At 40.4% G+C, this 18079-nt stretch overlaps 1 protein-coding gene across 3 annotated transcripts in view; it reads left to right on the forward strand.

The window, feature by feature from the left end:
* The first annotated feature begins 2905 nt into the window (after positions 1-2905).
* The window catches only part of myo16 (myosin XVI), a 119332-nt gene continuing 104158 nt past the window's right edge, over positions 2906-18079 (forward strand). The window contains exon 1 of one of the 3 annotated variants that reach the window (XM_080902503.1): positions 2906-3058. The gene's annotated coding sequence lies outside the window, so the exon portion shown is untranslated. Of the gene's footprint in view, positions 3059-10350; positions 10591-18079 lie in introns of those variants that run through there. The other 2 variants (XM_080902505.1, XM_080902504.1) reach the window with 2 other exon arrangements.

Raw genomic sequence — 18079 nt, forward strand, 5'->3', positions numbered from 1 at the left:
ATCAAAAGTGGGGGAGGGAAGAAGTCTAAAATAGAAGTCTTGAGAAGCTGGATGTTAAATTCACTCAAAGATCCCAAATATGTATCAGTGCAAGAGTACATGGAAGAGAGACCTTGAAGTTGAAATGCACAAGGAGAGTGGGTCAGGTCAGAGAACCGGAGCCATTGAAGTCAGAGAAGCTCTTTGATGATGCGGTAAACAGAGCGGGCGGCTGGGCAAACATCAATTGAGAAAAAGAGGGGGGGGGGGGGGGGGGGGGGGGGGGGGGGGGTTAGAGAAGAGGGAAGAGTGGAGCAAAGACCTCTGCTATAAATGTGTCAAGCATGATGCTCCTCCCTCTGGGTCAAAAATGTCTTCGTGCGGTGCCATGGTGACGAATTGTGTCTTGGCGGAAACTGATGTCATTTTGGGCTCCGCTTTCAAAAGAGAAACCAGTGTCTGACCGGAGAATGAGGAAATGAGACCTGCTGTGCGCTCATGCTGGCACTGTGTGTAGTTCACACACCCGTGCACTCACGGTGCGTGTATACAGTGTTTAAAATATCAAAGATGCACAAAGCAGATATTCCGAAACGTCTGTAAAATCATATTTTAAAGAGCGTCTTAAAGAAATAAAGATGAAAAACAGCTCTACAAATGACCTTTTTACCTGTTCTGCTTTATTCAACAGCTACACAAGGCACATTATCTACTCTGACAGAGAAGTAAGATTACTTAAAGGAGCGCTGTTATACTAACAGTGGGTAAATTCCAAGAAGTCTTCAGTTTCAATTCATTTATTTTCTCATTTCTCCAATTCTATCCCTTGTGGGTTTCACTATCTCTTTGTTCCCATCTGTACTTCCCTTGCTTTCCTTCTCTCTCTCTCCCTGTTTGGTACCTTTGGGACAGGTGAGACAGATGACAGGGAGTAAAGGTGATCCCTGAATCCTGATTATAAAACCGAGCATGCCTCGTTTCACTAACATGCTTGCACAGGCATCAGAGTTTGCAGACAGACATTCACTTTTGCAGAGCATTGACTCTCACTGTGTACATATGTAGATCTGTTGCCCTCCCACAAATACTAATGAAATGTGCACTGCTCATATTAGCTCACAGCAGCTAAATGTGCTATATGTTTGTTTCGTGTACATACTTATGTAGAATTTGGAGATTACTTCGATCTGCTGCTGTCAGCCCAGAGTAATCAGGCTGATCCAGAGCCCTCCAGCTGAACTGGCAGAGGCAGTGCATGGATTTCTCTTCTAAGTGAGGATTTGGTTTATCAACAAACAGGATTGCACCATCCGTTACTCTACATCCTAAACACCGTGCTCTGTGCTCGCCATTCAATATAGTTTGGGGGTTTTTTGGATTCAGTTAGATGTCAATTGTTTCTGATTTGAAAAACGTGACTGACCAAGCCGAATAAGAGGTTTATCTGTTTTTAACATTGCAAACATGTGATTGGGTTTAAAAATGCTCTCCCTCTCTCCCCTGTCCACATGAGATCTGCAAATATAAGCTGATCTATAATTCATATATTCCTGCCAAAAAATCAAACCATCACAAAACAGCAATCTGCATGGGTACAAGGCAAGTTTGAGCAGATTTGAAAGTTGTCTCCGTTCAAGCTCTTCCTATTGAATCTTTTATTTTTCCAGGCATTTTTCTCAGGGACATGAGCTTATTGCAGAAGAGAGCAAAGCACATCAGATGGATGATGAGAAAGGGGGAGAAAGATTATGGCTTGCCACAACTCTGCTGCTTCCCCCTCTCTCTTTCCTTCTTTCTCCATCTTCTTCACCGCTCCAAGCCCGGGCTTTGGATGACACACAGCCCGCAACATTTGTTTAAACACACACACACACACACACACACACACACACACACACACACACACACACACACACACACACACACACACACACACACTTAGAAGCTATTGGACAAAAAGGAATAATTTGTATATACTGTAAATAAAAAATATTTGCTAATTTTACCTGAATACACCATCAGTTCAACAGTTGATATAAGAGAATAACTGACTTTACAATTAGTCATTTATTTATTTATTTTTACACTTTTTTTGTTCCCTCACTTTCTCGTGGCTTCTGGGGGCTTGGCTTTATTTCACCAATTCTTGGTATTATACTGTTTACATGTTTTTGAGTCTGCCAGTAGTTGCAAGTACTTTTATTTTGTTGTGATTGATTTTCAGTAGCAGGCACAATGTTAAATACTTTCACCATCTTGGTTAGTGATTCAGCGTGAGATCATTTTCTAATTTGCACCGCAGACCGCTCAGCATTGTTTGTTCTTGTTTATTAACCAAAGTCCTGGAGAAATACTGAAATTTTGACCTGATGATAGAAAAATAGAACACAAGTATGTATTTCATGAAATCCATCCGATGCGTGTGGAGATTCATTCTAGTACTCATTCTCGTGCTGATGAGGAAGAGCAACAGGCACTGATACCCTGTGAGAAAAAGGCGACGTTAGGTGAGAAGGCACATACTATTTACGAGCTGTCCTCATTGTTAGGCATATGTGCTTACGTTCCTTTTTGGCATGCAAACACACACACATACATACACATGCACAAGCAAAAGACGGGCGTAACGGAGTGGTGTGTACAAAGTCCACTGTCACCCATTCCTACCATCTGCTCATGGGCTTGTGATAAGCAGTTGTAATTAGAGATTTAAACTCCTGTCTTCCTCTCTTTCTGTTTTCCCTCTCTTACACAAAACCAAACTCATAAATCTCTCCCTTTCACTCTCTCTCCCTGACTTATGCTCACTCTCCCTTTCAGTTTTTCCCCTATATTCACCCAAGCAAGCACTACCCCCCCCATCCACCCGCTCTCCTTTTAACTCTCTCTCCCCCTCTCTCACTCAGATGGGATGTGAGTGGAGGATTTTAGCCTATTGGTGTAGATGTAGAGAGAGATGGGAGTTGAGTTCTCTCTGGCTTTCTCTCGCTGAGTGTTTCAGATCTCTGCAGCTGAGACCAAATTGTCTCTGGATTTTATTTGCTATCTGCACAGAACCACAGGGAGAAGCTACACTGAGGTACAGCGCTAAATGTCTATTGCTTTTCGTGTGTTGTGTTGTTTAGTGACTTCAGAGCTCCTCTGTCCCGGTCGGTCACATAAGGCCCGATGGCATACTGTTGGGTCACCGGCAAATATTTGGATGAATCAAAACTATGATTGTGAATAATTTGCCCTTTGCATGAATGGAATTTCCTAAGCGTACAAGTAATCTACAAAGGGTAAAATGCCTGCTATAGTTTGATTTGACTTAGATGTTTATACATATTTTGAGTTTCTTTTTGCTTGTAGGTATTGCCTTTGTTTGCTGTCTGTAGATCGGCCTTTGTTTCTATTCATTTTTTTTTTGTCCCTCTTGTATGCTGTTGTTTGCCTGGAGATGTTCCATGTGTGCTAACTGGCAGAGCAGAAAAAGGGAAACAGGTTTGTTGGCTTGTCAGCTGCAAACACAAACACGCAGCCCTCCAAAAAACCTTTAGGGTACTGAATGTCAACTGGGGATTGCCCCAGTTTCAGATGACCTTGGGCGACTTTCACCTAAGCTCTATGTGGTTGTGTGATGTGTACAATCAGAGCCTCTGTGTAAATATTTACAGAAAGTGAGGAAAAAAATCAGGAAAGAAAAGAGGACTATAGAGGACTGGACAGCCAGGAAAAATAGGGGTGACAATGGGTGGTGAATAGATTTTATGGAGTGTAAAGCCTTTTCTTGGTGTGACATAAGATAGCTCAGTATCCGACAAGATGATGACTCTGGCTGTGTAGAATAAAAAAACTGCTTTTGTTTCTCTGGAGCTCACAGATGGTCTTATTCAGACTGAGAGTCTACACACCCCAGTGTGTGTGTGTGTGTGTGTGTGTGTGTGTGTGTGTTTGTGAGAGAGAGAGAGAGAGAGAGAGAGAGAGAGAGAGAGAGAGAGAGAGAGAGAGAGAGAGAGAGAGAGAGAGAGAGAGAGAGAGAGAAAGACTGAGTGCATGCGGGTTAAACTTGTTGGTGTTAAACCCTTGGGATGATATGATTCAGAGCTGTTACTAATAAACACAGTGTAAGAAAATCACTCGTGATGTACAAGGAGGTCCACTTGTTTTAGTCACAGCGTCCCTTTCAACAAGCTGTATCTGTGTCTGTGTGCTATTCCCATCTGTCCTGTTGCTCAGCCAGACTGTGGGCCTCTCTGTCTGGCAGTATCAGAGGTATCATTCTCTTTAAACTCAAAAGACTGTCTCCACCACGTTACTTTAACAGTACCATTTTTCCAGCAGTTATATTCCAGACTCTCTTTTTTTGCTGCTTCTTTTCTTTTCTCTGTGGAGCATTACTAAATGCTGTGTAATCCGCACAAGGGCGCCCAGTTGCCTGTCCTGTGGTCAGCTGTTGAGCCACATGGTCTCAAGACTTAGTCACCACCCTCCCTGATAATTATAGGTTGATTTATGAGCTCGAGGAGGATGATGATGAAGAGCAGGAGAGGGTGGTGGCTGAGCAAAGACCTTTTGCTGCAAGCGAGGTTTTTGATGGATTTGCTGCTATCAGAACTCCAGTGGTGCTCAAAGAATATACAAACCACCAACTGTTTCACTCATGTAAAGTAGCCCACCAGCTGTGTTGCAATGCTGAAGCCCCATGGCTTTGACAAGATTTAAATGACACCTTTTTTGTATGATTAAGGGGCGAACCACCTTTCAAGAGAGCTCTAGGAGAGAGTGTCTGGTTCTGAAAGTCAACGTTATATAAAATGGAGAAAGGTAAAGGTAAAAGATGATGCCACCACTTAGATATCTTTTTCCTCCATCTAATAAATGAATTCAGAACTAGAGAGTCTCACTATTTCCTCACAGCACGAAGGCCCTGAGTTTGACTCCACCAAGGAGGTGGGGCCTTTTTGTGTGGAACTGACAACAACTGTTCCCTCTGAGTCTGCACGGATTCTCTCCATGTCCCAACTTCCTCCCACAGTCCAAAGACATGCATGGGGTTAGGTTGACCAAAGCCTGAATGGGAGCTTGAATGGTTGTTTGTCTTTCCATGTTAGCCCTGCAACAGACTGGTTATCTGTTTAGGGTCTGCTTGGCCTCTTGTCCTGTAACAGCTGGCGTAGGCTCCGGCACAAATTTGACCCTTGAACTGGATAAGTGAGAAGGGATGGATGGAAGGATGGATGAGTGAAACTCTGTCTTTCAACACCTCCAACTGTGAGATGGGATGATTAAACATCTTTGTCTATATTTTTTGTGCCTGTCCACCAGCTGATATCTTCATAGTTTGGAACTGCACGGTTATCACGCTCACTGAAATTCCTTGGCGTTACTCTGACAGAAAGTCTCCAAGCCTCCTTTTGAAAAACAAACAAACAAACAAAAAAATATCTTCACAGACATTGAATAGATAGATGAATTTCATGCGCCTGAGGTCAGAGGAAAGAAGGCTGACTGGGCAGGCAAAAGACGGGGTAGAGGGGGTTCATCTGGGAATGCCATGGATTAAATTGGACTGCTGCCAGCTGTAATCCAGAGCAACTGTGCTATTTATTTGAATTATGAGTTGAGATGGAAATGTGCAATATTAGGAGTGTGCTGTAAAGAAAAGGACTGTTTACTAACATTATCAGGATTGAAAAGATTCCTGATCTATGATAATTATTTCATTATTTGTTTGTTTCTTTTGTTTGAACAACAGTAAATTCACCAAATTCCTGTATTTTCAGATTAATGACAGTTAAAAAAAAGAAATAGAGTTATTGCCCTCTCCCTTGCCAAAGCTTTACTCCAGCTATGAAACCTTGGTTGTATTCGGGTGTGCTATAATAATAGCAGCTAATAAATCCAATCAGAAATCACATTTTTCATTTTTTTGGTACTCGGCACAAATTTCCTAAAGAATTGGAAGCAAAATTTTTGGGGAAAAGTGCTTTATTCTTCATCTTATAGATCATGAGCCTGAATTGGAAAATAAGCTTGAGAATGGGATGAAACCGTCTGAAAACTGCTATTCTTATGAGTAAAACCCATAGGATTGGACAGCTGCTTCAAACAGCAGCTAAAGTTAATGACAGGTGGTGAAAAGCACTCGTGGCATCAGCAGCAGCAAAAGCGTGTTTTTAGGAGAGGAATTCCTGCAGCAAGCTTTGGACTGGATCCAAACCTTTTGTCTGAGATTTTCCCCCATCTGATGAAACAATATCATCAAAGCAGTCTGCATGGGTTCAATGCTAAACAGGTGCAGCAGCTGACACAAAGGTTGACTAAGCCCTAAGGAGATGGAGGCTGTCCTCTATGTGATCTCACTTTATATAGAAGACTTCCTCACAGTAACACATGCTGCTGGTATGTGACTGGTGGCCTTGCAGACTTTGTTTCACTTCCTATAATTGGACACTGTGTCATAAAGGGACATCAGTGTCAGGGTCGATGTCTGGGCTTGCCAGGACTTGCTTTTGCTACATGTATTTATGAATTACCTTTCATCAGCTGATCGAGTGATGAGGGTAGGATAGCTTTATCTTATGTGAAAACCACAGTTAACACTGCTGGATTCCCCCCCCACAGAGAGAAAAGAACAACACATAAGTAGCCTGCAGATACTTTAATGTTATGAAGGTAATTTAGGAATGGGAGCTGAGATCGCTCGATTGTGTAACATGGCTTGGATGGTGCAGAGGAAGGATGATGAATGCATTTCTCAGCAGGAAGAAACAAGTAGGATGGAAAGAGAGGCTGCGAGAACAGCTCATGAAGTAGCTGTTTCGCTCGCCTGTCTGAAAATTGTTTGAAGGCAGGTGCGTAAAATGTGGCTACTCCATTTCTGCCATCATATGGACAAGTGGACCCTCTGCCGTTGCACATAAATAATTGTCCACCTACCAGGTTCTTTTGCCTGTAGCTACAGTGGCTGATATTAGAGCGCTGAGTGTGAGTGCATCAGCAGAGCCATGCTAATGATTTGAACAGGATTGGTTAAGTATTCCCTTTAAAAACGCCGCTTTGATCTATTCAAGGAGCCATGGGGGGAGTTTTTGCTGAGATGAAAGATAATGTCTAGCTGTGATGTTTGTGTGTCTGATTTCAAACATGTCATCACTCACATTTAACCTTAATCAAATTAAGGCATTAGCTAATGAGGCATGATGCCCCATTTGACAATGCTACAATACACTCCTACTTCCATCACGCTGATCTCCTGAAGATCCTCGTTAGACTGTTGTCCACAGAATGAAAGATCGAGGATTATCGACAGAAGTGAGGCAAAAGAAGTGAGGCAAAAAGCAGAGTGTGTGACCTAAATTCTTGAGAAAAAGGATCACTTACAGCAAAGCTGGAGTGAAATGAAGGAGAGAGGATTTGAGGTGAAGGATAATGTGTTTGGTAAAAAGAAAGTGTGGAGGAAAGGGTGATAAAAGATCCCAGTTAGTGTTATCATAATATCTGTTCATTTCTGCAGGTACAGATAAGAGGTCTGAAATGAAGGAAAACGTCTCTGTAAAGCAATGTCTCATACCATAATGTGGAAGAAATTGCTTCGGGATCATGCACATACTCCCAGAGTGTTTGTGTTAGTGCGTGTGTGTTTTAAAAGTGTGTTTTTTTATTTTTTATTTTATTGATCTTGTAATTGCATCCCTTTGTATAACTACCAATCCAAAATGTAACAACCTCTAAATCGTTCCCACCTGCCTTCTTTGTTTTTACTTTGTCTCCATGTTATAACTCCCTTACTCTCTCTTACATTTTCCAGTTGACCTTACACCAGACTACAGAGTGTGTAATTTAATTAAAGCCATAGTCGCACACGATCTGTGGCAGGAGGTGATAATAGGTAGTGCAATAAAGGATTTTAAGTACAAGCTAAGTGTTAGAAGTTCATATCATTGCCTATGTAGCCTTAGACTGAACAGCACAGGCTGGTATAGGGAAGTGATAACATTTTGTGATCACTGAGACAGTGGAATATTAAAAAGAAAACATTTCAGAGAGACTGATTAGAGGAACATTTTGCGACTTTGTGAGGGTGTCTAATCTTGTCACATGAAACACATGATAACTATTAATTAAGTAAATTAATTAAATCAGCTCATTTTTCTTGTCCCTGTTTAAGCAGTTCATTATGAAAAAAGAAATGGATTCAAATCCCTGCAAGAAAAGTCTATCTGTCACACAGCACTTGCATTCAAAGGTGTTGACCTTTATAGTAATTGGAAAACAAACTAAAATCATGTAGTCACGCTTTATGTATTACTAAAATTAGGGATAATTAAAAATAGGATTTGTTTAAGTCTTTCTTCAGATAAGTCATATGGTCTAATTTCAAATCAGCATTTAAGACTTTCAAGCTACATTACATTACAGACATATGTAGCATAAGCTAATAATAACACCATTGTTAAAACTACTACGATGGAGAAAAATTGCTATGCCTTTTTATGCCATTAGCATAAAAAAATCTTTATATTGCTTTAGTCATTGGTTGCTTACTTTAGACTTTAGATTCAAGATTTTTCAAATGTTCATTGGAAATAGTGCTAACTAGCTAATTGCATGAACAACCACAATATTGGAGGTTTGCTATTTTTCTAAAACTTCCTGAGATGTTGTTTACCCAAAATACTTAATTTGCAGCTTCTTGGGCTTTCAGCATCACAACCTCAGAACAATTACATTTATAAGTGAAAACAAGTGTGGTCATGACTACAATTTTTTAATTTTTGTTAAGGTAAGGCAACTGGAACATTTATAATACCATGGCATCACTTGTAGCTAGGTGCTAACTTTGTCAACATAGCTAAATTCATTCTTTACCATTAAATTAGGAGTGATGGGATGTAACTGGGTGATAATGAAGTTAAACAGCAGTTTTTTTGTCTTTGTGCTAAAACTTCTGTACTGTTATTAACAAAGTCTTGGGATGATCGACAATATTGCTCTAAAAAGACAGCTAGCTTTCTAGCCTTACTTAGCCAGTTTGAGGAAATATTAAATTGGATCAACAGCAATGAGTTGTTGTGCAATATGTAAACCTTCATTTTAATGTCTTGCCCTCACTTAATGTAGGCTTATAGTATGCTTTCTGCATATGTATGTGTAAAATACAAATTCTTATTGTGCCACCTCTCAGGGTAATGGATCAGTCAATTTGTAATTTAGGTTAATTATGACAATAATTACTTTAATAAGCTCAAACAGTAGGTACTGTATTGGTGTTTGGGTAAGACCCCCATTAATTATATGAGCAGTGACTCAGAGATTAAGAGTGACAGACTAGGACTGATGCTAACAGATGGAGAGATTATCCAGGAGGAAAGCACAGGAAGCTAATTAAAAGCAGCTGATGTGTGAAGATATGCAACAAAGAGGAGATCTCCCCTTTCAGAGGTACCCTCCTCTCTCTGTATCTACTTTAAGCTTTTCTATTTTTCTTGGTATTATAATTACTTTCCCCCATGTTGCTGTCTGCTTTGTCTTTCTCATGATTACAGCCTTTCCAGTGACTGTAGATGTATGATTTTTTTTAACCATTACTGTCTCTGACTTTTAACTCCTTCCTTCTTATATGTGTTGTTGTTACATACCTTTCAGTGGCTCTCCCAGTTCTGCAGGTGAGAATTAAAGCATGTGTGCTTGGAGATGAAGGAAGATAGATTTAGAATATTAAATCAGCAGCATGGTGGGTAGGTGAGTAGAACCTAACAGTGAAATGGCTAAAATAAGGCTGTAATGGACATGTGGAAATTGTGAAAAGATGCTTTGAGAAAAAAACAAATGTTAACAAGGGGAAAATCCAAGGTCACTGTGGGGATTATTGCCAGTGCAGCTCTGTAGTAATGATGGTGATAGCCCTTAACTATTCATCACCACCACATTACAGGACTAAGTGTTTGGGTTTATGTGTGTGAGCACATTAAGGGGTTTCAGACACACCTGTGTGTGAGCATTTAACCTCCATTATATTTTTTCGGTGTGTCTGGCTCCAAAAACACAGCTCATGTCGTTCTGTTTTGTCTCCTTTGTCTGGCAGTTGGCTTTGTAGCCGGTTTCTGTCTTTATGGGTCTCCTTGGCAAACTATCCCTGTTTGGCCACAAACTCATCAGGGCACACTACATGAAGCAAATCCAGGCGCCTCCCCTCTCCTTGTCCCTCCTCCTCATTTGTCAGAGCAGCATAGTGGGGAATAGAAAGAAGGGGTGGATGATTGTGAGGCTAGGGGTGTAACTGCACCCCTCAGATGGAGTGAGTGGGCTGGGCTCAGCGAGGTCTGGAGAGGGGGAGGGACACAGAGGGAGATAGAAAGACAGATGTAAAAGAATGATCAGCTCCAAGCGGCATAGTTACCATGGCTACGGGGAAGGGGAAGAGGATGAATGAATGACATCACAGTGGCGGGGAGGTGAGAGAGTGTGAAATTGATTTGGAGCACGGGCAGGCTGCTCTCGTAGGGTTTTCGTCAGGCGGACACATTTCTCTCGCCTGCGTGCCGTGGTGTCTCCTGTGGACGAGCTCTCACTGGTGAGACTCTGCTTTTTCTCTCCTTCTAACACTTCTTGTTCATGAGCCTGATGGTGAGTGTGATTTTTGTTTTGATAACAGTATTCAGGTACTACAGCACAGAATGAGAACACGCATGCATGCGTTAAGGAGCATGGGTGTCATGTGTGTCTTTGGGAATGAAAGGAAATGCATATGGTGTGCCATGCAGTTGTCGTGGGTCTAAATATACCACGAGACACTTAGTTTAGTGTGTTATTATGGCTGGGAATGAACAGCTGATTGTGCAAGAAAGATTTCAGTGTAGCGTAAGATTTCCGTGCTGTCATGAGATCTATTTGATTACAGATTTTCACACTTTAAAGCTGTTGAGACTGCATCTGTTGTCATCTTGTTGCTGATGCTTTCAGCTGTTATGTCATTTTCATTTAGTTCCTTAAGGTCACTTCTTTGTTGCCTCTGTTTTTAGCAGCGTGAACGAGATGTTCAGAAGCCAAACCTGGTTTCTGTTCAGAAAGCACCTCAGCGGCGGAGCTGTGGAGCTTTTCCACCAATGGAGAGTGAACTTGACTCTTAATTTATGGGTGGTCTTTCTTAGCAGTGCACCAATGTGCTGCGAGTCCGTTGGCAAAGCTGGCTTTGTGATTAATGAGGAAGTTGACCTGTATTGACCCCTGAGAGACAAACAGACAGAGTTGAAGGGCAGGGGCTGGAGGTCACAGTAAAGTCAATCAAAGTCCTTGCTCAGTTTCTCTTCCTGTTGGTCAGCATCCAGAATGGTGACATATAACAGATTACATTAGTGATCAAAGGATCAACATTAAGTGATTTTGAAAGCATAATCCATTATCCACGCACACTGGTCCACAATTTTGTTGTAATATGCGTAGTCCAGATGGTTTGTTTCACATCTATTCAGCTGTTACGTGTGTGCTGTCTATTCTTGTCTGGAGAGAATATGCAAAGAGGTACAGTGCATTAGCAATGATCCTTAACAGATAGTATTGTATAATTCAGCCACTGAATGTAATAGTTTAGAAGCAAAAGGAAGAATACTGTACTTAGTTATAAAAACAGCAGGAAAGGCTGAATTCCCCAGACAATATGCCTGTCCGGCATCAGCACTGTTGTTAGGCTCAGGGCATCAATTATGAATAAAGAGAGGATGAATATACATGAGGCTCTTTCAGACAGTTTAATGTGAAACTGATAAAACTGTCACTGGGATATGCAGACAACTATACCGTAGATGTGGGTCACACTGTGTTTCTATGTGTTAAAGATGAAATGATATAAACATTTCAAATCACAGTTATAGTGACCAAAAGGATCGTGGTTATTAACGCAGTCACGGTGTGGTTTGAATGTGTCGGATAAGTTTAATGTTTTTTACGAAACCAAAAAGTTTCCTCGGTTCAGGTCTGTGCAGTTTATTTTGTGTATTTTGTGTCATTCTGTAGGACATCTGAAAGTGCGAGATGGACCCTTCAGCCCATTTATTCAAAATCTATTTTTAACAAAAGAAACAACTGAGCAACCACAGAACAAAAGAGCAAAGCAAACAAAACAAACACTTCTCTAAATCAAAACATGGAAATCCATACGCTTCAAAAACATGTTTTCATAAAGAGAAAAAAGAGAATCGCATGTGTGAAAGCCACATCGTCTTTTACAGTGTTGCAGTCTGCCTTTGCCTTCATGCCAAATTCCTTTGATGTTTTTACAAACACAGCGAGACAGTGTTTTTTAGCCTCTTATAGAATATGAACCTTTATTGTTTTCCATTTATTTTTTATTTTCTTTAGCATGTGCATTAACACCATCTACGCTTTTACATAAAGAGTTGTTAAGACACACACTGTAGGTAAATGATGGATGTAGCTTGTGCATCTAAAAAGTCAAGGTACTGAGGATACAGCTTAAACCTTCATACTTTCTAAAGGCCAGCAGGTGGCATCTCTGCTAACTGGAAAAAGAAGACAGAATCAATCAAGATTGTGAGGATCTAAAATGTTGGGCTCAAATGAATGGGTGACATCATGGTGACTAGATGGACCTCATTTATATACAGTCTATAGGCTCACCGGATGGGAGTAGCTAGTATGGATGTTAAGGTGCTCCACTGCAGACAGTATACAGTTGTGCTGTCAGTCTCTTTTAGGTCATTTTAAAAGTTCACCTGAGTGAGTGTGAGGCTGCCGGCATTCTGGAAAGCATCACCTGAGACAGAATGCTTGCCCATGAAGGATGTCCAATCACTCGCTCTGAACACAAAACTGCCCGGTAGCAAAACAGTACCTAACATAGTGCTTTTGTTTCAGTGTTGTGAGCAGATAATCTGAAGTCAGATCTAGGCCATCCCACTCTGTTACTGCATGTTTTCTTGTGTCACTTACACAGTGTCTTTAGGTTTTTTTCAATACCTTGCTCCTAACTTTGGGTCTTCTCTGTTTATGACTACTACAAAGAAGTAAGAGTATGGTGGTTGCTTAGCAACATGAAGAGTTGTGCCTATACTGTACCTGGGTGATATAAGCATATTTATTGTGTAGCCTGCAGTCTACAGTTCCTCGTTGGGTTTAGCTTTGGAGAGAAATCAGATTACTGGATAACTCTGACATATTGTTAGTTTATGTTGTGGGAAGCTGCAGATGACTGACTGCTGACAGTAATCCTGAAACCTACACAGTGAGCTTAAAATAAAATTACACCTACAAACTTGGTAATGCAGTATTAGCTTATCAGCATGGTGGTGGCATGTCTCCATAATAATATTAGAAATAATAATAAGTTATCATGTCATCATTTAAAATATGATTGATTTATTAGATATATGATGCTTCTTCTTGCATTCATTTTACTTGGATAGCGGCAAAAGAAGCAAAGTTGGTGGGATTTGGTTCTTTCACAGGATTCTGTGTAGTGCAGCGGAGCTGTTTGTGCAATGAAAACAGACAATTTCTTGATTTCTTGATCAAAATGTAATTTTTTGTGTGTGTGTCTTTTTTGTTTATCCTTAATGACAAAAAGTGAATCAACCAGTACTTTTTCTTTATCGTCTTTACTGACAGAATTACAGTATGTAACGCTATTGTGTTGTGTCGGCTGATCGGTTAACAGAGACAAATAACGAGTTTTTGTGGAGCATCATGATTGCTGCAGCATATTTATGTGATCATACTGACATATTTACATAGTGACTTGGACAGTTCTCTTATAAACTGACTCACTCTGTCTCTCTCTTTGTCATATAATCTCTGTTCCACACATTTGTATGTTCCACACAAAAGGCCTGTTCACTGCAGGAGCTTCTGTAAAAGCTCCTGCAGTGAACAGGCCTTTTGTGTTCTTCTCAAGATTTACAAAGATTTGAATACTACTGTATTTAATCCATCTCAGTTGGCTACTCTAACTTGTGTGTGAATGGGTGTGTTAGAAGCACAACACACAAATATAGCTGCACAGATTTCTTCTCATTACTTTTATGGTAGACTTACAGCTTCCATTTAAGCTGTTTTGCAAGAGTAGAGTGAAATGCAAAATTTGTTAACAAACATGGAAATGGTTCAAGAAGCAACTTGATTAGATTTGCATTAAACTGGTGAAGCTTCCGGACTATAATTATGCTGTGGTTGTTAATAGTGCAATCACACTAGGGGAAACAGTGGTTGGAGAATGCAGTAAGACCCAACTTTTTGAAGCTGTGAGCCATGAACTTGCTGCCTCTGAAATGGTTGCTTCAAAGATCTGTGGACGCTCACAGTCAGCTGCAATAAAACGACAACAAGCTATGGTATCATTGTGCTATCAGTTAGAGATGAGTTACATGCAATCTGTATGCAATACAGGCAAAACAGGTCGCCTTCCACCAGCTGACCTGTGTGATCGCTCAGAGTTTGTGTATGTCGCATGTTCAGCCTCTGGGTGACCAGCTGGTCAACGCAACTACCTGTAATCGGTCACCAATACCAAAAACGTTTGATGCAATCAGGCAACCATTGATTTTCCTTATATACAAGAAGGTTGCTGTCCTATTTACAATCTATTTTCCTATTGTGCCTGCAACACAATAGTATCCATGTTATTATTCCCTGTATTTCATTGGAATCACAGCTGTCTTTTTCCATCTCCTTTTTTTACTTCTACACTCCTGCTGTCAGTTTAAAGTCAGTTACGTAACATGAAATTATGATATAATTATAAAAGACTTCAACTGGAGTGAACAAAAGGTGCGGTCTTTTTAGAAATGGACTCCTTTCCTTCAATCTGATCGCATCTCAAAGTGACAGCCTGTCACTTTTTCAGTAAAAGTCTGTTTTGTAAAATGTGTTTGTTTACTTAAAGTAGTCGCATGATGCATGTGATGTAGCGTCGGCCAGTGCGTTAATATATATCCTGGAGGTTTGTGTGTGTAGCCCTACCCGCTCTGTATCATTGCCAAAAAACAGCTGGTCAAGCGTTGTTGTGCATGCGCAGTAGAGTGTGCACAGTGTGTGTGTTTGTGCACATTCGCTCAGATACACAGCAGGCATCTTATGGAACATTAGTACTTCAATTTAAACAGCTGTGTGTAGCATGATAACATAAAGCTGAATGGTGATGTAGATTAGTAGATGAAGCCAACTGCGCGTGAGTCACTGTGAGTCACTCACACAGTGACTCACGAGTAAGACGCCAGTCACTCATTCAGCTGGGAAAGATTGAGAGCAGGTGAGAGTAGGATGCTGTTTCTTCACTAAGTGCTGCTTGACTTGGAGCTGTTCACATGTTTGCTTGTACTTTTCTTTTATTTGTCTGGTTATTGATTGTCTCTTGCCGAAGCTTTGTGTTCCCGCGTTTGTTTGTTGTGCCAGCTGCTTGGCGCTGGGAGGATAAACAAAGTCAGAGCGAGAACTGGACTCTCTTCCAGTTTTAGGGATTGCGTAGTGGGGGAGAGGAGGGAAAGGGAGGGATTTAGAGAGAGACTCATAATTACAGGCAGAAAGCGAAGCCTGCACGAGAGGAGAGAATCTAACTCATAAGTTATTAATTGTTATAGCTCTCATCTGTCTCTGCCTTTGTCATGTACTAATTTATGTAATTTGTCTTTCAAGTCCTCCTCACTCTGACAGTTTTTTCCCTCGCCTTTCTCATGTTTCTCTCTCGTTCTTTCTTTCTTCTTCTGGCCAGCAGTGATAATGAACTGTATCAGTCTTTCAGCAATCAACGGACTAGATGATGCTGAAGTGATTACTGCAGTCTTTTGTCATTTGTTGACTCTTAAACTGTGAAATTACAAACAATCCTGTTTACATGGCTGCCACTTTAGTCCAGCCAACCTATGCCTCAACGTCAAAATAAAAAATAGCTGCATGAATCTTCATCAACCACTTAATCAGAATTTTCTTTTGTCTTGATTGTCAGTTTCTTTGGCGAGAGAATTACACTTTCAGAGTGGGGAGCTTTTTACCATATTTGAGGGCGTATCGAGCTGACTGATCTCCCAAACAGATCGTGTTTGTCTTTATAACTGCCTACAGTCATGATACAACTGTAGCTGAATAATAAATTAATGGGGATGACACACGTGATTGGCAGGGAGCTCCAAAGCAGATTGCAGGTCTTGTCACACTGGTGGGTGACCGTTTCAGATCTTTGAAACAAACAAGTCGTCATACGGGTTTGAACATTACTATAAACATTTTATTTAATGGCTGATTCATGTAATCACTCAGAAAATGCCTGAATTTTGGTGTTGACAGCAAAGCAAAGCATTTTTATGTGCCTTCCTTTGAAGAAAAAAATTGCTTTTTGCTTTTTATTTTTATTTTTTTACAAAAAATGTTTCCATTTTCAAAACTGTTTCATCTATGATTTCTTTTCTTTCTGGCAAAAAATAAGTTGCTCTTCTATACAAAACCAGCTGATTAGTCACTAGCAGGTGAAAATCAAAAGGTTTGTTATTTTGCATCGTATACCTGTGTGTTCATAAAATACTCCAGCAAAACAATTCAGAAAACAAGATTCAGCATAGTGTGATCCAGCAACTGAACACAACAGGCATTATTTTGTTTGTGCTTGTTAGTTTAAAAATGAATGGGTCAAAGATGAAATTGCCTGCCATGTCTGAAGCCCATAAATCTGATTTATAAGAACATGCAATTCTGCAGTTGTGACTGTTAGGTCAGTGCCTGGGAGCTGCTGAAGCTCACAGGCTCAGCATAGCTTGTTAACACCTGTCTGTTATTGAGTCACCCTGGCATAGCTGACTGGTACTGGGACTGATACCATTTTACCTTCATCTGTTCGACCTCTGTTCATCATTGTATATTCAATTTGTTTTCCACTAATGCACTGTGACAGGCCGCAATGTCCTTGAAATAATTGATGCAACCTTTTATGTCACTGATGCATAGTAACAAACTATCCAATGAAACAAAGTGGTGCTTTAGTAAGACTAGTAACAGGACAAATGAGAGAGGATAATGCTGTTTGACCTCTTTTCTGCATTTATAGGTAGTTTCTCTGTGATCTGCAGCATTGTGCAGAGAAATGCTTAAATCTTCCCCCTGCAGGCAGCAATCCACCTTAGAATTAACTAACATTGATGCTATGTTATTAACTGGTATTAAGAATATTAGATAGTCTGCCATTTAATTTAAACCTGGCTTGAGCTGCTACTGTGTAATGATCAGATTGCACAATTATTCAGTTTAGAAGGTGATTCAAAAAGATTTAACACATAATGTGTGTGGCTTAGGAAATATTAGTGTAGTTATTAGTTCAGTAATTTGTCAGTTGTATTAGTGTAGCTGTTTGCATTGCCAATGAATATACGTTGACCTTTTTGATTACATTTGAGTGTAAATTGGCATGTACTCTGTCAACACCAATATTGATACTAATACTAATCTTACCATAAAACCTGCATAAAAAATATAATTCTGACAGCAGATTGTAAGAGTACACACAGAATACAGAGAGAAAAATATAGAAAGCTTGGGCAGTATGTTAAAAATTGTCTACTGGCCACCATCAACAACAGACAGTTGCAGTTTTTTGATACATGTGCAGTGCCACCCACTCCCGCATGCATGCACATGCATGAATGAGCTTGCCGCAAAAAAAAAAAACAAAAAAACTCACATACTTGGGATTATTTTTGTATTAGACCACACAAACGTGATAGACTGAGGCACCAGATGGTAAACCCTGACAACATTTGGTCGCTGAAGAGAAAAGTGTGAAAAATGTGTACTCCCAGATTGGCTGGCCAGAAGTTACTGGAAGTTGCTGGTTGATGCTGAGTAAAATCAGTCACAGAGAGGGTCCTGCACCAAAAACTTCTTTGTGATTGCTTTGGCCACTAGCAGAATGCTCGAGTCACCTGTAATTTGCTGGGAAGAGGCCAACTTGTCCACAAACACTTTCTAACTGAGTAGAAGTGAAACTTGAAAAAAACGGTTACCGGAAAAAGAGCCTTTTCACTTTCAAAGGAAAGGTTGCACCTATTGAAACATGCTGGCTTTAGCAGTAAGCAGCTCTAAATTTGAAGGTAGAAATTCTCAGATTCCAGTTTGTGAC

Source organism: Rhamphochromis sp. 'chilingali' (assembly GCF_963969265.1).
Source record: "Rhamphochromis sp. 'chilingali' genome assembly, chromosome: 14".
Taxonomy (NCBI): domain Eukaryota; kingdom Metazoa; phylum Chordata; class Actinopteri; order Cichliformes; family Cichlidae; genus Rhamphochromis; species Rhamphochromis sp. 'chilingali'.